Raw genomic sequence first — 24411 nt, forward strand, 5'->3', positions numbered from 1 at the left:
TATAATAATAATTTATATGTTGCAGTAAGCTTGGCGTGCAATATTGCTTAAAAACAACGATTTGTTTAAGTAGATTGGTCAATTATGGATAGGTGTTTGAGCGCCACTTTTGAACTTTTTGGTAAAACTGGAAGGATCTATTATACGAAGATATGCCAATAGAAACAAATATTAGCAAGGTAACACCGGTATTGATAATATAGTCCATTTATATGTCTCATTAAAAGGCAGTGTACTCGAGGTGAAAGGCATCCGTGTTAGAAGTTAAAACATTTATGCCGTCACTCTTTAAGAATTAAGTTTTTTTTATAAAAAAAACATGTAAACAGTTACTAAGCTTGTAGTTTGTCGAATGTCCAATTTTCATTGCAAGAATTCAAATTTCGTCTAAATTTCAAATAATTGTATTCCACGTTATTTTTTTCAATATGCCTATAAAACCAATAAAACATATTTTAAAAACAAGTAAATGTAAATTTATTTTATGATTTCAAAAGAATAATTTAGAAATGTTGTTGCATTCTGGGAGATTCTAGGTTTTACATATATCCTTATCGGTCAATCATTCTTTTCTAAAACAAGTTAAGAGAGGGTAGGGGGGTCAGTGAAAAAACGATATGAATTGAGTTTTGTATCCATCATTGCACTTTCGTCTCTAAGTACGTTATTGTTAATAGTTTAAGTATGTCAATAATTCAGTTTGCTCCGTTCTTTTATGCCAATTTAATAGTGCGTCTATTTATGGGAACCGTGAATATCGCTTGAATCCAACAGAATTGCTTTAATTGTCCTATTAGAATAGAAATAATTCATGGGGCTTGAATATATCGTGATTTTACCACGGGTTGTCCCTTCATGCCGCTCAGGGTAAGATATTTTGCATAAAGGGCCAACCCGTGGTAAAATCACAATATAGTCAAGCCCCCATGAATTATGTTATAGATTACGATATTTTAAGGTTTTTATTTGAGCAGTCCTGACACCCCGAGGTGTGTTCTACGACAAGAAAAACCTTAAAATATGCATTATCTGACTTATATACCGTCAAAAAAAAAAATTTATAAAGATTTGCAAAATTTAGTCTCCAATTTACCGACAACACTAAAGTGGGATATTTCTTTCAAATGCGTATAGGTTTTAATACACCATACGGCTCATTTAGAATGTGAAATAAAACTCACAAGTTAATCTAGATTTAAACCTTTTGAAAATTATTATCAATACACAATAAAAAATATTACTGTAACTGCATGAAGTAAGACACAAATGCATTGTTACCATCCAATAACGGTGTATGACAAATACAAGACACATTGTAAGTAATTTATTGTACCACTTAGTTTATAGAAAAGGGGGAGGGGTATTTAGTTTTCTATTTGTAATGTCATTTCTATCGCGGAAAAGTGGTTATTTTTTTTAACAATTTTAATTGAATTGAATGAAAAATTCAGGAAGATTGTCTTTTGAATAGCAATATATTTTATTAACAGATAATCAGGATATAATTATATACCCTCAGCATCCGACCCTGTTTTGAGTTACGGCACTGTTATTCAATAGAATATAAGATTATCTCATTATTTGATCATTTGATAGAGTAAAGGGTATACTTAAATTTAAAAAAGTTAAGAACTGACACGAAGACGAATTTAATTTCATCTAGGTCACAGTATGAGTTTCTATTCAGTGTGTATCGTCCTGAACATGCATGAAATATTTGCCACCGGACGTTAAGCAAGCAACCAAAAATCAATCAACCTATTCAGTGTGACTCAATAAGATTTTCAAAATCTTACACACGAATATGTTAAATCTGACTTTATTTTATGAAAGTCTACATTAAAATTCATCTCACATATATATGATAATGTTTCTTTATTGTAGCGATAAATAAGAATGCAAAACTTCACATTATTTGTTTCTAAAATTAAAATGCGGGCAAAGACGGTTTCTTTTACACCTATCATCGATTGAACTTTAAAAAATAAATCTGCAACAAAAAACCATAAATTTCCATCAAATTGAAGTAAATTATATATTGCATTTTTATAAAGGAAAATAATGACCTCACATATGTCATTATTTTATGCCTCGGAGCATATTTCATTGAAACATGGTATCGTCCGGGTTGATTATGAAAAAGAATGACCTGTCGTTCTGAAAGAACATAACTCCATATAGGTATATATTTCTTAAATAACCAACCGATGAACTAAGCTATAATGTGAAAGAGTACTCAAGTAGCTGATCTATTGGAGGCAGATACATTATGTCAAGTTAAGCAATGATACAAATAATAACGTGAATATATTATCAAACTGCACAACGCTTGAAAAGTAGACTGGGGGCAATTAAGGACTCAACTAACTATTGTTCAAGAGGATGTGCTAATTTTTATATGACTTTCGTATTGTTTTGTTTTTTACATGTGTTAGTTTATTTTAGTGTGGAATTTTTGGTTCTCCGTGCTCTTCAACTTTGTACTTGTTTGGCATTATAACTATTTCGATCTGAGCGTCACTGATGAGTCTTATGTAGACGAAACTCGCGTCTTGAGTATTAAATATAATCCTGGTACCTATGATAACTATCATCTCATAGAGACATATGTTACCAGTATAAACACATAGTATTCCGACGAAAAATTAATTCTGAAGTAGGCAAAGATTAAGGGTAGAGAAGTACATAATTTGAGTATAAATTTAAACTTTAATAACTAAGTATTGGAATTATTTAAGAAATAATTGATGCCAGCTATACTTTATTGTAGTTTTAACATGGGTAGGCATTATATTCGTGATTATTTTTGCCAGAGCGATAGCGAGGGCTAAAATAACACGAATATAATGCCTACCCATGTTTAAACTACAATAAAGTATAGCTGGCATCAATTATTTCGATTCTGATTAGGACAATTACGGTAATTTCTATGTTCGCTGTGTACATAAGTGTACCGTATTTGTGTTGGCTCTTTCATCAACCTTCCTGTCGATTTTTATCCAACTAGTTCAAACCAGGTTAATTTCGCAAAGTTGTATTTCTAAAATTCAAAATTGAAACAGAAATTAACAAATTAATTTATTAACTAAAACAATATTTGTGTCACAATATAACAGAAAAGTTATATTACAACAGTCTTTTCCTTTGAGGTCAATTTCTGACACGCACATTTTCAAGTCAGTTGTCAATGGCGGTGGACGCACAAGGAGAATCGGGTAGGTCTTTATTTACTAAATTAATCGTAAATATTCCGCCGGTTAATATTGTAGCATTGGTAAATATGTTCATATCTGATAGAGGATTCCTTGATAAAGTTGTGCTGACATTCGAGACTTGACAGGAGGGGCCCTTTGACAAGATCCGTTTATACTTGCGGTGGCTACACCTTGCAAAGTTGATCAAAGCCAAAGGGCACGCCTTTGTGCATCTGACGATTTCAAATGATGTATTACATGATGATTGAAATTAATACTGGGTGACAATCTTGTTGCATTTGTAAAATGGATTGGAAACCTTGGTGGTATATTGGTAATTACGCCTATTTTTTTTTTATAGGAGAATAGGGTTCGATTCCCTGCTAGGGTCAATCCATTTTATCAGAAATATGAAACAATTTTGTCATTTTAGTACAACAGTAATAATAACCTATACTTTATTTTATATTTTATCGTCGGAACATATGTTTCAATGAAATTATTATATACAATGACATGCCTTTTTAACAGGAGAGATGAAACGTGTTTTTCAGAGGGAGGGGTTTTGAAATTAGAACAGCCAACATGAACGTTATGGTATCTAGGTCAAATATGTCAATTACGAATTGTAACACATCGTTGCCATTGTAAAAGTATTAGTAACAAAATGTGTATCATTTTAATGTTTGAAAGTGTTTTAATTTAAGGAAATACATTAAATGCATACCAATTTGACGAAATTCATTTTTCTGCCGTAGTCAATATACGCATGTGCAAACTAATTTTATTGGAAAATAAAGTATGGTTTCTTTAAAAAGCTAAAGAAGCACGTCATATTAGAATAAATAATAAATATTACGTTTATAGTATTCTGAAATGCTTTCAATTTGTTATCAGAATTCAGGTACTACACATTTCATGTCAGAAAACATGTGCATAGAGTAGGCTGGCGATAATTAAAGTCTTGTTTTCAAGTTATTTAAAGATTGAAACAGGAGTAGGGGTATACAATCCACCGTAAAAGGAAACTTAAAGTATATGCAGTGATTTATTTAAGGCGGTAATTCTTATAATGAAGTATTGATGTGGACAAAATTGTTTAGAGAGTTTTCTATTTGAATATATGTTTGTTCTCAAACCACGCCTCTTCTAAAAAAATGTATAATATTCATAGATAATTTGATTTGTTGATAAACTGGTTCCCAGTTATGTTCTCTATATTTCATCTCAAAGAGACATGACTTGTATTTTTTACTTAGATTCCAAAGTTGAAATTTATAAAAAAAAAAATCTTGAGTACAGAAAGACGGCGTATTGTCATCTGCATAGTTATATAAACTACCATGTTAACCAAAATAAATTATCATTAAGAAATAAGTTACACAACAATGGATAGAACACTGTGGTACGCCTATATAGATGTCAGCTCAATTACTCAGAACATTGTTGACCTTTATTTGTTGTTTACGGTAAGATAAATAGGACTACAGAAGAGCAACTGAATGGGGGGATCCACGATATGCTAAAAACATATCTAGCAATATAGTGTGATTCAGGCAGTCAAAAGCCTTAACAAGATTCATTAATACCGCTGAAATGTACTTATTTTTAGCATGAGTTTCACGCCAATTTTCATTTTCTAACTTCTGAGAAGTGTGGTCTGGCATCCATGCCCACGTCTAAATGAACACAAAAAGTAATTAATATTTTATCAAAGTATTCAGTTAGTTAAATTCATATATTTTTTCAAAAATTTTAAGAGTTGTCAACTGTGGTGCAATATAAGTTAAACAATATTTTATTATTATAGCTTGAGTACCATCAGCTTCTGTAGCCTTATCGATGTTTATTTTATTCAAGATTTTATCGACATTTTCGTTAGATACTTTCTAAGATTCAAAATCAGAAACATGCTTTCTGTTATGCATTTTGTTTATACTTAGATGATTTTATATACTACAACAACTTTATTAATTAGATACGTGTTGCATCATAGCTGTTCGTTGTTACCGTTCTAATGCAAGTATTTCATTCAAATTCGTTGCAAAAACCAGACAAAACCACAATACCGATTTAATGAAAGATAAAGACGGTGCATAAAGATAAAAATTTCATCTTTAAAGTTAACTCTCAAAGGGCAAAAGTTATATATAATGACCGAATATATAGATAAGAATCTGTTGTCGTGTAAAGCGTTTATGACAGAAATAATGGACAGAATTGTCATATATACTCTGATTATTTTGTTATTTCATTATAGAAGAATCTTGGCGACACATGACGAAAAACGTATTCTGCTAAAGGATCCTGACTATGCGGATAATTTACAAATGCATCGCGATATCCAGACATTGAAATCAGCAATGGAGAACATAAAACAGACTGTTTTGTACCAGTCTACTTTGATACAGAAACAGACGGCTGAAATTGGAAATTTACAAATTAAGACGGCTGAAATTGCAACTTTACAAACTAAGACTGCTGAAATTGCAAAGTTAAAGGGGAAAAGGCTCAATTGGATTTGGAAACTAAACTGCAACAGATCATATCAAGTACGGTAGCATTTTAATATATTTGTTAGGACTATTATTTTGCATACTTATATTTTTTTTTATTAAGCAGCATATCCTTCGTTTGCAACCGTCTCTTTTACAAAACTAGACTACAAGCACAATTATTAATAACGTCGCTATATCTAAATTTTGTTCATACCACCTAACCTTTTATTGTGCAAAGTTTCAGAGTTTTGCTATAAAGGGGTCAATTATTCTTATATCAACTGGACTACTACGAAATTGTAAAACTTCTACTTTTTTCTCAAATAGTTCCAAATGTCAAGTGGTCAGTTAAAATATAGGGCTGGGCTGCATATTTTCAACATTTATATGCACTGAACTTGTTAGAGTTTAAATGTATACTAACATTTTATACTACCTCAACCTTTACTTTTTGCCTGCATCAGAATTCATTTTACACCGCAATAGTATTGTTTTTATCTGGGAATCAGTATGTCAACACATCAAATTATCTATAAATATTATATTTCTCCCCAAAAGAGGCGTAGTTTGAAAAATAGTTGTATTTACAAAGTGCAACCTTAAAGAGGCACTACCTATCAAATTCATGTTCCTTTATTTCAGTAAAGTTATCATATTGATATATAACATACTTGAAGTATATCTAATTTATTGAAAGTTTAATATAAACAATTGACAATGCATAGTATGATAATATGTATCAAATGTCGTGTCATTTTAAGTCTATTTACTATCGTGGTGAATTCCGAGCACTACCGATGGTCATATAACCGAGATAAACATAAATACAGTTATTCTAGATGACTCATGCAATTGGATTTTTCTCGGCCTGTGTGTTTTCATATTTTAGGTTAAACAAATATCTTAATTATAGTTTTTACCTGTATAAGTAGGAGTTATTATTTACTTTGAAGTGGAAGTTCTTGTCCTTTTAATAACTTTTAATTACTGTTTTTAGGTCCAACGGGATCAGTCTATACACAATGGGGAAGAAAAACGTGTACCAGAAATGGAACGGAACTTGTTTATTCAGGTTTGATTTAATTCCTCATAAAACAAATCTTAAATTAATTGCTTCATGTAAGGATAAATGCTTACGTCAAAATCAATTATTTTATTTCTTAATAACACATCAAAACTATCCCAAACTACCGTAAACACAAAACAATATGTCAAAAGTCAAATATTAAATTGTTTGTTAATAGCAGATAAAATGTCAGAAACCCAGTTCTTCAAAAAAGAGTAATAAGGCTGACGCAAATTAATATAAAGATTAAAAACAAAACTGAACAAATATATATTGAAAGCATATGTGTGTTTATTGTAAGATATGCTTTCATTTTAAATATTTAATAGGTTTAGGAGGAGGAGGTTTTTATAACAATAGAGGACGATCTGCGACTCCAGTTTGTGTACCTCATGATCCTGACCTTGGACCTGTAAGCTCTACTGGGCTTTTCTCAACTATGTATGGGATGGAATATAATGATGCAGCCTTCGGTAATAACCTTTACGATAAAGATGTTCCATGTGCAGTTTGCATGGCCATCCACAGGACATCTATCATGATGGTACCAGGAAAATTAAGTTGTTACAAAGGGTGGACTACGGAATATCAGGGGATTCTAGCATCTGGTCATCATGCGGATGCTGGAGCATCATCATATATATGTGTGGACCACTCACCCGAGGTTTTAGAAGGAGGTGTTCAGGATGAAAATGGGTATACTTTATTCCCAGTCAAGGCATATTGTGGATCCCTCAAGTGCCCTCCTTATGTACAAAACAGTATTTTTAACTACGTTGTTTGCTCAAAATAAATTAATACTGATACATTCTTTTGTATTGTGTTATGCTTATATCTTATATTAGAATACTGTTATTTGTATAACGTTTTGATTTTAAAAATGTATCATCTAGTTATTGTCTTTTAACAAGCGGCTTTTGTTTGAACATATAACATGTTTCTTGTTTTTCTGTAATTCGATTGTGTCAACTGCAAGTTATAATAAGACATAAATTTTCAATGGCGATTGAGTGCAGCGATGACAAAAATAATAGCTTCCCATTTATGTCAGAGAATACTTAATGTGCAATGTCAGTTATGTGATGGTCTACTATTTGCATTGTTTTTGTGTAGACAAAAAAAACAATGAGTGTACAGGCTTTGGAAAATTAGATTTAACAATTTTGAGTTGGCACATTTTCATGCCGCGGAAATGTCAACTAGTTTATTTGTTGGGTTTACATTAAGGTTCTCGTCTGTGATACAGAAACCAAACCTCACAACTAATTTTACTAAAAGATGTTTAAATGTCAGCGTAAATCATTCAATAGCAGAAAAGTGATTATCAAACATATATAATGTTACAAAGACATGTGTTTTTCACAAAAATACGAGGCATATATAAATCATAATATTGAGAATGGAAATTGGGAATGGGTCAAAGAGACAACAGATCAAGGTCAACAATGGGTCTTCAGCACCGCAAAGAGAACCAAGCACCAAGGGGCGGGTTTAAACTGGCTCCTTAACCAAATGGCTAGCAAGTGCAGTGGACAATGGACATCCCACTAAACTACGAGACATATCTGTCTTCATGGTACCAGGAAAATTGAGTTGTTATATATGATGAAATTTAGGATATAAGTGGTTACTAGCGTTTGGTTATCGATTTGACAATTCAGCCTCAACATATATTTGTATTGAGCATACATCTAAAGTTCTAAAAGAAGTAGTCTCGAATGAAAATGTATATATCCTTTTCCTATGCCAGCTATTTGTTGGTCTCTGAAGTGCCCTCCGCATGTACAAAACAGTATTTTTTTTAACTATGTTATTTATTTTAAATAGAGTTTGTCTACATATACCCCTGGCATAGTAATGGTTATGAATTGACAAATAATGAAATGATGATAACACGTTTGAATTTGAATAATGTAAATAACCTATTTTTCTTCAATGGGAACTGAGAGAGAGAGAGAGAGAGAGAGAGAGAGAGAGAGAGAGAGAGAGAGAAAATGAAAAACGAGAAACGACCAAAAGACAAACTATAGTATACAAAACACTCCGGAAGAATGCTCATGTTGAAACAAATCCAGTGGTAAAAAGTCTTAATTCGGTATGCCTTAATTGAGGAAAAGAAGGTAGTTATTGCAAACAGGTTATATCTCTATGTAGATTCAGAATTTTGACATTTTATAATAAACCAACATTAATACAGCGTGTACCATGTTGTTTGGTCAGTAAAGACTTCCCAAGGTCAAAACGGATATAAATAAGGCCATAAGTTTTCTCGTATGAATTGTTTTACATTGTCATTTCAGAGCTTGTATAGCTGACTATGCGGTATGGGCTTTGCTCATTGTTGAAGGCCGTACGGTGAACTATTATAGTTGTTAATTTCTGTGTCATTTTGTTCTTTTGTGGACAGTTGTCTCATTGGCAATCATACAACATCTTTTTTTTTATATTGGCAACGCTAATTTCCGATTTCGCAAGTTATATACTAAACACTTACCTATTTAAGTTGTACAAATAAATAAGAAGATGTAGTATGAGTGCCAATGAGACAACTCTCCATCCAAGTCACAATCCATAGGTCAAAGTACGGCCTTGAACATGAAGCCTTTGCTCACACCGAACAGCAAGTTGTAAAGGGCCCCAAAATGACTTGTGTAAAACAATTCAAACAGGACCACCAACGGTCGAATCTATATAAAAACGATACCTATACTAACATGCGACACCCACTAAAAAAACAGGCTCCTCACTTAGGACACATGCATATAAATACAGCCGGTTTAAATGTTTAAACGGACGCCAACCTTCACCCAAACAGTAGTGTGACTTTCATCATAAAAATACACACTACAAAATATCAATTGAAATGGCTTAACTCGATCAAAAAGACTTAAACAAAAACAAGTAAACATGCATTTAACGAATAAGTTGAGGACACAATATACAAACATTATTTAAAAAAAGGATGTAGGAACAGTGTGAGAAAGACAACTACAATCTTGGACAAAATAGCATTATATAAAATAACGTACACAGGTAAATTTAAGTTTAATATTTGTTTTGTTAGGTGAAAGTAAACATTTCTACAAAGGAATTATATTTGTTGTTCACAGCACGAGTACAGAAGTAAAAATTTATCGTCATACTGAATACTTATTTAAGTTGGAACATGTTAAAAATAGGGGGACGAGATACTAACACGAAATAAGTAAATACTGAATAACAGAAATGCATACCGAATTGTGTCAACAGGTCAAATTAACACGAAAGCAAGTTAAAGGCTAAAACCAATTCATAATAAATAATCAAGCATCAGAGACTTAAATCTATTAAAACACATTCCAGGAATTTAATGTTTTAACACAATTGACAGTCAAATAAAGCACGACTTTTACAATGCCAAAACACGCTTTTATCAAATAAGTTTGCATTCGGTAGCGTGCAAAAAGCTTTTTAAAGCGACGGATTCAAAAGAAATAAGTGTTCCGACACAATGTTTTTAATATTGTAAGCGGACTTGTGTTTGAAGTGAAGATTGTATTACAGGAATATTCCTGAAAAGTTTTCGTTTTACCATTAAAAAACGAGTTTCACAACATATTTCACCCATTCTCGTCCAATGGACAATCAGTATTTTCCAATTATGAAAGTGAACTCTTAAAAACCGCACAAACGGAGTGAACAGTCCAACGAGGCAATTTACAGAGGGGAAAAAAGCAAAAGAATAGAATTATAAAAGCATTTCAACAAACGCCATTTAATAGTACATGTAGATATATACAAAGACATAAAAATTGAAAAGGGGACAAAGATTAATATGAAAGAAATCGGCAATTGTTTATAACACTATTGACCGGAAGGATAGTCTATGAAAAGTTTGACTGGCAAATAGTCTGTTGAATAAAAGTGCACAAATATTTCATTCTTGTTTACATAGAAAAACATACTAGGGTATTACTTAAAAGTATATTGCTCGCTTATTGTCGTCCCGTTCTTGAGAAATATTATGTTGCTTTACATTAACAGAAAATATTGCATGCATATTTTGTGCATATGACAAAAATAGTAAATGAAAAAAAAAGAAATTAAAATACAACTAAATGAAACAGACAAATTCATTGTTACAAAATGTATTTGTTTAACGTGCAGATTATAAGCCTGGGGCCGTATGCATAAAACGTCTTATCTTAAGTATTCATTAAACTTAGATTTCTCTAAGAATTTCCTTAGTTACATGTAAGTAAAATTCTTAAGCGGTATGCATAAACTTACTTAAGTGTTCACTTCACTAAGGAATACTTAAATCGGAACTTTTCTCTAATTACCGTATGCTATATACTAGCTCAACACATGTAATCATCCGTGTAAAAGTTTGTTATGTTTATTTAAATTTATTGATCAATGCATGCTTTTATTTCATAGAGCTGGGGTTAAACTGATATTGGTATGTAAAACAATTCAATAGAACGTAACATTGTATAATGACAAACCATTGGCGCATATAAGACAACACTTTTTAAGGTTGGTGTTTTGACGGATGAGCATTAGAGGAAAAATATTTCGGTAATCCAAGACTTTCCTCTACTTAATCGTAAATCAACTTTTAATGGGTGTAATATTTTATGGATACAACAATGTGTTTTAAACTCTAACAAAACATGAGCAAGGTTTCAGTGGCGTAGCACAAGACTAAGGGTAACATTGTAAGCAAATCATTTTACAAAACACTTTTTTCAATAAAATGTTTACTAATTGTTCAGCTTATTATGCGCTGACATCTCCCTTTCCAGACCCTTTGCTTACATTTGCTTATGGTTTGAAAAAAATATATTTTGATGTGAACTTAACATTTTTATTACTTCCCCTTTACAACAAAAAAAGAGGGGAGGGTAGAATTTTTTTTCCACGAATCCATATACAAACTAGGGCATTTTTCAAAAGTCCTGCAATCTTTACTAAAACAAATTATTACTTTTTTACGGTAATTAGAGAAAAGTTCCGATTTAAGTATTCCTTAGTGAAGTGAACTCTTAAGTAAGTTTTTATGCGTTTTGTTATTTGATTTTGCCATGTGATTATGGACTTTCCCAATTGATCTTCCTCTAAGTTCAGTATTTTTGTGATTTTACTTTTTACAGTAAGCATATTCTCAACATCTTAACGTACTTAGCAATATTTTCGAAACCGCAATATATCTCATTGGATATATATAAGGAAATATAAAAAAATAATTTGATACGAGTAAGGTATCATAAATACCTTATATGATCTTATATAAACTTCGAATTCCAAGGGGTGTAGCAGTGGGTACTTCATAAACAATCAACTTATTCAAAATTCAAATGAAAACAAAAAAAAAAACCGGTTACAAATGATACCCGCGCGATGTATTTTAAAAAATTTAAAAACATGCACGTACAGAGTTAACAAAAGAAAAATAGAACCATGAATTACATGAGTATAAAACATGCGTACTTTTCGGTATACACACGAGATATAGAAAATAGTACATCTATAACTACCCACTGTTATCTCTTGATTTGATGATTATACGACGTGATTTGAAGAAAATTACGATGATCGTTAATATTTAGCAATAAATAAACGATTATTAGTATTTTATTACTGATATAATTATCATTCAATTTAACTTTAGGTAACCTATCATTTTCTGCAAAAAATGCATACTTTCGATTGATTTTTAACTATTTTTGAAAATTTAAGGAAGCTCTTAATTTAAGTGTTATCTCATGCGTTTCCTTAGTATAAGGAGTTTTATGCATACCACTTAAGTTTTGTGGGCGTGACTTAAAACAACTAAGGTTTTACTTAGGAAATACTTAGTTTAAGATTTTTTATGCATACCACTTAGATAAAAAGGGCGGAGCTTCCTTAACTTTAGTGTTTACTAAGGAAAATCTTGACTTAAGGAGCTTTATGCATACGGGCCCTGGTACCTTTGATAACTATTCAAATTTTTCATACATTTCCAAAACAAGAATAGTCACAGAAAACAACAAAGTAAGGAATAAATTAAAGAAAACAAAATGAAGATAAACACATTATGTCACAAGACTAATGTGCGTCAGTCGTGAATGTTAAATCTCATATTGCAAAAGTTGTATGGACACACATTAGTCTTGAACGACCTATATAAGGCATTGTAAACGGTTATTACGTACGATAAAGAAGTAATGGCAAAGTTTGTCTTACATTTTCTGCTTATTGTAATATGTTACTTTGAAAGTATCTTAGCGAGACATGACGCAAAACGTATTCTTCTAACGGATCCTGATTATGCGGATAACCAACAACTACATCGTGATGTCCAGATATTAAAATCAGCCACACAGGAAATAAAGCAGACTCTAGTTTCTCAGTCTACTTTGATACAGAAACAGACGGCTGAAATTGCAAACTTACAAACTAACTTACAACAAAGGGAACAGGCTCAATTGGATCTGGAATCCAAACTTCAACAGATCATGGCAAATACGTTAGCACTTTTTTGTATAGCAATACCTCTTATACTTTCTTATTCAGATGACAATCTTTCTATTGCGTTTATTTTTCTTCGTTCTTTTATATTACTTATTCACACTTCTTATTTCTATGATTTTGATAATTCACCATTTTATTTTACAATGAGTGTACGAACCGGACTTTTTCAATTTTTTTTTATGTAAGTTTTTGCAAGCATTATGTGAAAAAGAACGTTTTTTTTACTTGTGTCTTGTTTGCATTATTTCTTTATTGTTATGTGATAAAAAAAAAGTGCTTTTCATGTACTGATTTATTTTGTTTACAATGATGATCATTATAAATCTTTGGGTAACTTTGTTGATTGAATTGGTCACTGCATAATCTCTTCTTTCTTTATACCAACTTGATTTCTAACAAATAGATATAGGAAGATGTGGTATGAGTGCCAAAGAGAAAAATCTCTTATCCAAGTCAAAATTTATAAAAGTAAACCATTATAGGTCAACGAACGGACTTCAACACCGAACAGCAAGCTATAAAGGCCCCCAAAAATACTAGTGTAAATGCGTTTTTCAAAAATTCAATCAAATTCCGCTTTACATCGGATAATTTTGTATATTTTCTTTGTGTTGAAATTAACTATACTATATCAAACTTATCTTGGTACACAATATAGGGATATCTGAGAACCATACGTAACGATAAAAAATTATATTGACCAATAAGGCCACACCAATTTAATTCCTTGTTCGACGGACCCGCCCGCACCTATTTTTTTCAAAACCGATTTAAAAAAAAAAAAAATATATTCCCGCTTCCCGCATCCGGAAATGTAATCATGTCCATTTCCCGTACCGTTTTTTTTTTGTAAATATTATAAAAAGATCTCAACATTTGTTTTTAAAATCACAGTCTAACTTGTATGTAACGATTTTAAAATTATAAGCACACCACACACTGTGTAAATAGCCGTGAGAATATTTGTTTCAGCATGAAACCAATTAATCCCAAGTGAGAGTGCTCCGATTAAATATGTAACAGCGGAAATACCTGTACAGAACAAAACATTGGTTTCTTTCTCCCTTACTTATATTCCTATCAAAAAAAATCGTTGTTAGAATAAATTATGTAAAGAACTTCTGAAAGAGTTGCCTTCAACTGCAATTATATTGTATGCTGGCGATACAAAATTATCCATACTCGCTGCAGGTTTGTACACCTGTTCTGGTTGATTCAGGGACCTGTCGTTCAGCAGTTATCGTTTGTTCATGGGGTTCATTGGTATTTTCCCGTTTGGAAATATAAATTAGATCGTTGGTTTTCCTGTTCGAATTGTGTTCCCTTATAATTTTGGGGTCCCTTATAACTTGCTGTTTGGTCTGGATCAAGAACTGTGTAAAAGGCCGAACTTTGACCTATGCTCTGTTTGTTATTATCAGGTTGGGAACAACCCTCCCTCAGACAAGAGGTCATTTTACTGTTGTAGAAAAGAAAATAGAAATACCAAGGATTTGTATTGTGCTACTATACAAAACCTTTGAAAACTTAGAATTTTTTACTCAAAAAGAGGAGAAATACATCATATTTTAAACAACTTTTCTAAAAGAGGGGTCCATTTATTTTGAATAATATTAAACTGTTAAAGTAAATGTGTTAACATGGTTAAAGTCCAGGAATATTACAAAATTCTTGGACAAGATTTGACCATTTAATACCAGATAGATATTATAGTTCTTTGGGAAATATGAGCCCTTGCAGTGGCGGATTCAGAACTTTTTATAAGGGGGACCCGCTGACTGACCTAAAAGGGGGGGGGGGCACTCCAGTCATGCTTCAGTGATTCCCTATATAAGCAACCAAATTGCAAAAACAAAAGTTTTAGGCGGAGGCGGTTATTATAACAACAAAGGTCGATCTGCGATTCCCGTATGCGTACCGCACGATCCCGAACTTGGACCCGTGTGTTCTACTGGTGGTTTTTTCACTTTGTATGGCATGGAATATAACGATGCAGCCTTCGGTAATAACATATATGATAAAGATGTTCCATGTGCTGTATGCAGGGCCACTCACGCTACATCTGTTATCATGATACCAGGGAAATCAAGCTGCCATAAAGGATGAAATAGGGAATACAAGGGATTACTAGCATCTGGTAATCATGTAGACAATGGAGCATCGACATATATTTGTATTGATCAGATTATTTCCAGTCAAGGCTATTTGTGGATCTCTCAAGTGCCCTCCTTATGTACAAAACAGTATTTTCAAATGCGTTGTTTGCCCAAAATAAAGTATTCCTCTGTTTGTCATTTTTTTCTGCCATGGCGTTGTCAGCTTATTTTCGAGCAATGAGTTTGTCTGTCCCTCTGGTATCTTTCGTCCCTCTTTAAAGTCAACGAAACACCCAACTTAACTGCTCAATTATTGTAAAAGACATCACATGGTCTTCTGTTTACATTAAGTTTCATAACGTTTATTTAAAATCAAATGTTGGCATTGTAATGTAAGGTCACTGATGTATTCTATCAATCATTTTCTGTCACATTTTTTATTTTTCGGTACAGCGCAAAGTGGAATCGACATCTTTATTATAGAACCAGAATGTATTATTTAACTTCCCAATTACCAGCATCACTGTTCCAGCAAAGGGTCGAACCTAAAACTGTAAATAACCTTTTTACCAACTTATCTTTGTGAGGCGGACAAATATAGTCTTTGTCAAGGAAAGCACTGATACAAATACTAATTATAACGTATATATATCTAAAATGCGAACAGAAAAATACTTAATTCTAGACTAGAGGTAATTTATGACTCAACTGATTACAAAAAAATATACGATATTCGTACCCTTAAATGACTTGTTTGCTTTTGTTTTTAAGTTAGTCGAGTTCAGTTGACTTCTGTGTATACTGTAAAGTCAGAAATAATTGCGATTTTATTATTATTGCAAATATATTTTATTAAAGTCAATAACTGTAACTTATAGCTTGCAGATCCCTTGATGTTGTATGGTGTTGGGTTGCTTCCCCATTGTCGTATATTGCGCATATTTCTTTATTTATAAGTTATTCTGTTTTGATCTTGCTTATTTCTGTTATGCTAGAATATAGTATTATGTCCTTTAGTACACATTTTTGTTTATGGGCCAGCTGAAGCCTGGCTCTATGTTTAGGATTTTCTCGCTGTATTGTGGCTTCCGCCTGTTGTCTTCTCTTTTGTTGGATTGTTGTCTCTTTGACACATTTCGTATTTCCATTCTCAATTTTATTACAGGGGGAGAACTACAATTCCTCTTCTTAAAATGCACTCTGAAAAAGAAAAAAGATAGTCAAGTGTTAAAAGCCATGTTAAAAACTGTAAAATTTACAAAAGACGTACTGTACGACGCTGTAATACAAAGATCACATGCATCTATTGCAGATTTCTTACTGTAGTCATATAAATTCTTCAGATTGTTTTTGTAACACAATGAATCAAAAGTTTTTACACTCTTTTTTTTTTTTGGTCAGTGAAATAGGATGTTATATGCAGCGTGCATGAAACACGTGTTTTGTACTGACCATCCCCATATTCGTCTTCCATCTTGGGTTTAAAGGTAAATACAAAATTAAATTGTTGGAGGCTAAGAAACAAAAACAACTGAAATAATAACACAGCTTCATTGGGGTTCCTTTAACGTCCTGGTGCAAATACCTTATTCATAGTCATATAAGAAGAAGAAAAAATTAAAAAAAAACAACAACAACAACACAGACTTCATTAAAACAAATAAAAAAGGGAGCAAACAATATAATGTCGTTCCCCAAGACATGCATGTTAAATCTCAATGACCGATTTAAAAAAGATAAGAATCCGTTATCGTGTATAACGTACAAGACAGAAATAATGGCAAGAACTGTCATATATATTCTGATTAATTTGGTATTTTATTATGGAAGTATCTTAGCGACACATGACGAAAAACGTATTCTGCTAACGGAGCCTGACTATGCGGATAATTTACAATTACACCGAGATATCCAGACATTGAAATCATCCATGGAGACCATAAAACAGACTGTAGTTTCCAAGTCTACTTTGATACAGAAACAGAAGACTGAAATTGGAAATTTACAAATTAAGACGGCTGAAATCGCAAATTTAAAAACTAAGTTACAACAACAGACGACTGAAATTGCAAATTTACAAATTAAGACGGCTGAAATTGCAAATTTAAAGACTAAGTTACAACAACAGACGACTGAAATTGCAAATTTACAAATTAAGACGGCTGAAATTGCAAACTTAAAAACTAAGTTACAACAACAGACGACTGAAATTGCAAATTTACAAATCATCAAGTCCGCTGAAATTGCAAACTTACAAACTAAGTCATAACAAAGAGAAAAGGCGCAAATGGATTTGGAAACTAAACTACAAAAGATCATTTCAAGTACGGTAACATTTTAAATATATTTGTAATGACTTATTTCTTTTTCAATAAATAATCTGTATATCCTTTTTCAAACCGTCTCTTTACGGATGTTAGTTTTAACGTCGATTCCTAATCTCCCGTTTGAAAACTTATCGGATTTGGCACAACTTTTTGTAATTTTGTGTCCTCAATGCTCTTCAACTTTGTACTTGTTTGGCTTTATTACTATTTTGATCTAAGCGTCACTGATGAGTCTTATGTAGACGAAACATGCGTCTGGCGTATTAAATTATAATCTGGTACCTTTGATAACTACTTCCAGTAGTCAAAAATAATATAAAAGAAATTCGTGTGCTTAACTAAATATGGTTTACTCTTCAGGTATTGTCTTTAATTTTCATTTTTTGTTTTGTAAACATGGTTTTTTAAGAATCAGGTGATACAAGAAATTTTTAGCGGTATGTTTAATTCCCGCACATTCTTGCCAGACGGCAAAATTCAGAGCTTAAAAGCGATGTTTAAATACGTATGTCGGTATAAACATATCTCTTAGTTTTTCTTGATTGTGATATTTGTTTTTCGTTTGTCGTGCCTTTCGTACCAATGTTCCAGATTTGTGAAGGATTAATATATTTATTAATCTATGAATAATTAAAGCTATTTCTCGTTTTGTAATTATTGGGCCTTTTATAGCTTGCTATGTAGTATGAATGTTTTTCTTCTTGAAGGCGGGTGTATGACTTATAGCTTGATGCACTTACGAAGTCAAAACAATAACCTGATCACATAAAGCACACCTCATAAGGCACTGAGAGCTTCAATTTGTCATTTCCTTTGTTTAGGCAAGCATCTAGCTTTCCAATAATGATTTGTCTTTGCTAAAAGCAAAAAAAACAAAAACCAAAAAAAATTTGAAAAGTCATCAAGTTGAAACGTTTTAGTTGTATTCTTTCGTTTTAAATGTCATTATATTAAGCATATCATCTTTTTTCACACGTTTTGTATGTAAATGGAATAATGCGTTGATGATTTAATGATTTTATTATTGTTTTAAAGGTCAGAGTTCAGTCTATACACAATGGGGAAGGAAAACGTGTACAAGAAATGGAACGGAACTTGTTTATACAGGTTTGCTTTAATTCCTATTAAATATTTTTTGTAAACTAATTGCCTTATGTTAGGATGAACGCTTATGCAAATTTCAATTGTTTTAATTATTGTTAACACATCTAAATCATTCCAAATTCCCGTACACAATAAAACAATATGTCAAAAGGCAAATATTACATTTGTTGTTTATATAAAATAAAATGTCAGAAATCTAGTTATAACAAAATAGTAATGTGCATGATGTAAGCTTACATATACTAATAATCTGCAAATATATGACAGAACTCAGAAAAATGTCAAAAACACCAATGAAATTATTAAGAAACTAAGGGTTCAACTCCCTCAGGCAAAGTTGACTTTAAATGAATTTGGCTATCAATTTTAAGTATTTTTGTCATATAGCTCTTCAACGGTTTAGATACTTATTCATCCTTGGATTTCAAATGTTTGGCTTTGAGCGTTCCTGATGAAGGCAAATCCAGAAAAGTGCGTCGGACGCATGAAATTATTAAATGTGTTGCTTTCAATTTTTTATATCTATTGAACGCGTATATGTGATCTATTTATTTCAAATATTTTAAAGGTTTAGGCGCTGGAGGTTTTATGGGCAATAAAGGACGATCTGCGACTCCAGTTTGTGTACCTCATGATCCCGACCTTGGACCTATAAGCTCTAAGAATGGTTACTCAACGATGTATGGGATGGAATATAACGATGCAGTTTTTGGTAACAATAATATTGATAAAGATGTTCCATGTGCTGTTTGCATGGCCATCCACAGGACATCTATCATGATGGTACCAGGAAAATTAAATTGTTACAAAGGGTGGACTACGGAATATCAGGGGATTCTAGCATCTGGTCATCATGCGGATCCTGGAGCATCATCATATATCTGTGTGGACCACTCACCCGAGGTTTTAGAAGGAGGTGTTCAGAATGAAAATGGTTATACTTTATTCCCAGTCAAAGCATATTGTGGATCACTCAAGTGCCCTCCTTATGTACAAAACAGTACTTTCCACTGCGTTGTTTGCACTAAATAAAGTTCTGTTGACATGTTCAAATTGGTTGTTTAATGCATATGTTTTATATACAAATAATGTTATTCTGACATAGGACTCGGACTTCATTTAAACTGAGTGAAACTGTGTTTATTGCTATGTGTGTCTTTATTCTACATTGGCTAGAGGTATAGGGGAATGGTTGATATATCACAAAACATGTTTAACCCCGCCGTATTTTTCCGCCTGTAACAGGTCAGGAGCCTCTAGCCTTTGTTAGTCTTGTATGCCTTTTTAAATTTTAGTACATTTGTATGTTTTGGAGTTCAGTTTGACGTCCATTTTCTCTGAACTAGTATACAATTTCATTAAGGGCCAAGTGAGGACCACCTACGTTGAAGAACCATTGGTGGCCTTCGGCTGTTGTCTGCTTTTTGGTCGGGTTGTTATCTCTTTGACATGTGTCCAAATTCCATTCTCAATTTTATAACCTACACTTATATGACGTTTATGTTTGTGTAGCTTTCATGTATGGTTAACCCAATGTCTGTGTTATATTGGCACCTACGTTTTAATATTGTATTCATAGTGTGTCATAGATCCCACGTATACGTTAAAAAAAGAGGGACGAAAGATACCAAAGGGACAGTCAAACTCATAAATCTAAAACAAACTGACAACTCCATGGCTAAAAATGAAAAAGACAAACAGAAAAACAATAGTACACACGACACAACATAGAAAACTAAAGAATAAACAACACGAACCCCACCAAAAACTAGGGGTGATCTCAGGTGCTCCGGAAGGGTAAGCAGATCCTGCTCCACATGTGGCACCCGTCGTGTTGCTTATGTGATTACAAATCCGGTAAATAGTCTAATTCGGTAGGTCATATTCATGAAAGGGAAGGGGATTGTAGTTACGACGTAAGGAACATATCCGATATCATTTGTGAAACGGTTATTCCCTAACGGTCAACCAACTCGTGATGGCGTCAAAGTGTATGTCCTCTTTGTTTAAATGTCTTTTTGATCGAGTTAAACCATTTCAATTGATATTTTATAGTGTGTTTTTTTATTTTGCAATGTGACACTACTGTCCCATATTAGGATTAAGGTGTGGCCTGTTTAAGCGTTTAAACCCGCTGCATTTGTATGCACCTGTCCGAGTCCGTCGCTTGTTGCTCAGGTGTTGTCGTCTGTTGGTGTGGTTCAAAGAGGTTCTTCGTTTTGTGTGAAATAATACGTTGCACTAAGAAATCAGAAGACATCGAAAAAAGTTCTATTAAAATAAAGTCAAACATATATTACATGATATAGGAGTAATACACACAGAATTAGTGTTTATGGTAAAATGAACTCCAACCATCAGTACCCAAAATTCATATTGTTTATCTGCCACAGAATTACAAAAGCAATTGACATTTTTATTATTTTTCTTTCAAATTAATCACTCTACTAGTCGGAGATAGAAAACGGGATGTTTGGCACAGTAAACCACTACTATACCAACTTTGAAAACGAGTTATCCAGTACTGGCTATGTAGGGCTGAAATATTTCATGAACTTATACAATGCAGATATAATGCCAGTTGCAAACTAGTACCATACTTTAAAACTTCACATACATTTAATGTAGAGTGGAGGCGATTTAGGGTTCAACATACTGTATAAACATCTTTTTATTGATTTCGACGCTTTGCTGACCTAGTTTGGAACGTCAACGATCGAAGTGAAATGTTTTAAAGTCAAATTATCGAATATGTACCGAAACAAATGACTACAAATGTTTTATTCCGTTTTCGAAAGACATCGCAAAAATGCTGAACTCCGAGGTAAATTCTAAACAGAAAGTCCCTAATCAAATGGTAAAACCAAAAGCTCAAACATATCATACGAATGGATAACATCTGTCATAGTCCTGACTTGGTACCTGTATTTTCTTATGTCGAAAATGGTGCATTGAACCTAATTTTTTTCACTAAACCCCTGATTTGTACGACAGTCGCATTAAATTCCATTTAATTCACAACGATGCGTGAACAAAACAAAAAGACATAATAGATAAAGAAGTCAATAAGGGGAACAGTAGTCAACAGTGTGTTATAACATCCCACTTTTCATTTCACACAGAAATTAATTAACAAGTAGATTATGAATGTGCAATCCACGCCTGTCAGAAACGACAGCTATACAATAAACTTCAGATTTAATATTTTCACCATCAATGTATTCCCCAATATATCCCATTTATACTTATTCAAATAATATATGAATATCTCCTTTGTAGATAAATGTCAATATAATTTATTTCTCAAAATTCCTGGGTAAGACTTTAACGAAATGTAATTGCGAGTCCAGGTGTAAATATTTCACACATATTCACAGAGAAGGCCATACAAAGCAACAAACATGATTGAATGAAAACAAATAAAAGGTGAACATTCCCTTTTTTAATATAATTCAATATATTGTCATTTCACAAGACACACAGTGCATGTCTAATCTCAGATTACAAATATTGTAGGGACCGATCTTTGTTTTGAACGACATGTTAATATACAGATAAGAAATACTCTCACTTCGTAAAACAAAGAATTGATGGCAGGGTTTTTTATATACTTATTGATTGTTATAATATATCATTATGACAGTATTTTAGCCAAAACGTTTTAGTTATACAGATCTACGTTTTACAGATAACCAAGAGATATATCGAGACATCCAAGGATTGAAATCAAACATACAGGAAATGAAGCAGATAATTGCAATAAAGTTTACAATATGAAATTGTTAAATTACAAACTAAGTTACAACAAAGAGAACATACTACATTGACCTTAAAATCAAATACATGAACACTCAATTTAGTTCGGTCTGTGTATTTGTCATTAGGAAGACACACATCTATAAGGATACATTTAATTAATTCACCGCAGTTAGTTTAACTTTACGAATTAAAGTAAAAGTATAAATCTAAACCTTATTTGTCAATGCATTTGACTAAATAAAGCCTTGTTTGTGACGTTAACAACTTTGAACTTGTTTGGCTTTATAACTATTTTGATATGAGCGTCACTGATGAGGCTTGTGTAGGCGAAACGCGCGTCTGGCGTATTAAATTATGATCCTGGTACAATGTGTGTTAGGAGAATTTCATCAGTATTTATGAAAGCAACTGTAACATGTCATAAACATAATTTATCACCCTCGTACAAATATGTTGTCATGTTATGTAATTTTTGTTAGTGTTGAACGCCTTTTTTGTAGATTTTGCCTTAATCATGGCGATCAGGTTTTTTTTATGGAGAATGCCAAAACAATCGATCTTCGACAGAAAAACTGACAATCCTTGTTATTGAAGACAGCTACCAAACACACCTGAATTGTGAGGGTTCGAATCCACACAAATATATTTTAGACAATGTATAATTACACTTTATATGTGAGAATCGTTGTGAATGATAGCACAATTAATCATTGTCAATATATCCATGGATTTTTTTTTCGGACAAACTTTCTTTTTTTTTGGCGACTAGTCGAAAACAATTTTTTCTTTCAATTTTAGCATTACATATAGGGGCAGCTAAGGGTGAAACAAACATAATTTTTTTTTCACGGGGTCAAACAAAAATCATTTTTTCTCCAAAACCTGGAAACAAACTTTTTTTCCAAAAAAAACATAGTCCCCCCCCCCCCCCACCCCAAAAAAAAAAAAGAAGGTTTGTGCCTCAGTAAGCTGGTCAGTTGTTGTCGTCTGTAGCTCTGTTCTGATTTTTCTTGTTTTGTATATATTTCTTTTCAATTTAGGTCTACATGCATTGGTTTTAAATGCCAATTAAAGAGGGCAGATAGAATATATAGTTTTATGTGTCTGATAAAATTTATATTTATTTCATTTAATAAATTGCTGATTTGGTTTTAGCTCCAACGGGATCAAGTTGCTACAAAGGATGGAATATGGAATACAAGGGAATACTAGTATCTGGTCATCATGGCGATGCCGGAGCATCATCATAAAAAAATTATATTTATATTGATCACTCGCCAGAGATTTTAGAAGGAGGGGTTCAGAATGAAAATGGGTATACTATATTCCCAGTCAAAACTTATTGTGGATCTCTGAGATGTCCTCCTTATGTACAAAACAGCATTTTTAACTGCGTTGTTTGCTCAAAATAAAATTTGACTGACATATTCTCCTTCACTGTGTGATGCTTATATTTTATAATTAGATGATGTTACATATATAATGTAAATGGTACATCTAACTAAAGCTTTATGCAAGCGTATTTTGTTTAGTTTGATGACATATTTCATGCTTTCTATGCATTACGATTCTGTAGAATAAAGGTTAACAGACATTATTGATCAGTAGACAAGTGATTATAAAAACATTTCAAATATTATAAAGCCATGTTTGAAAAAAAAATATGAGACAATTAAAAAGGATAAAATTGAGAATGGAAATGGAAATGGGGAATATGCCAAAGAGACAACAACACAACCAAAGAGCATAAAACAGCTAAAAGTCCCAATGTCCCATGGTGTATATTTCTGCATCCAATGTGTTAATGTGAATATAGTTCAACCCCGCCCCATTATGTAAGTGCCTGTCCAAAGTCAGGGGCTTGTTGTT

General features: G+C 32.5%; 1 long non-coding RNA gene across 1 annotated transcript; it reads left to right on the forward strand.

Annotated features, from left to right (window-relative positions):
* Positions 1-5692: 5692 nt before the first annotated feature.
* On the forward strand, positions 5693-7180 carry LOC143051253 (uncharacterized). The gene is made up of 3 exons (XR_012970674.1): positions 5693-5746; positions 6690-6764; positions 7088-7180. It is a non-coding gene; the product is annotated as an uncharacterized LOC143051253 (long non-coding RNA).
* The last annotated feature ends 17231 nt before the right edge of the window (positions 7181-24411 follow it).

Source organism: Mytilus galloprovincialis, chromosome 11 (assembly GCF_965363235.1).
Source record: "Mytilus galloprovincialis chromosome 11, xbMytGall1.hap1.1, whole genome shotgun sequence".
NCBI classification, from domain to species: Eukaryota; Metazoa; Mollusca; class Bivalvia; order Mytilida; family Mytilidae; genus Mytilus; species Mytilus galloprovincialis.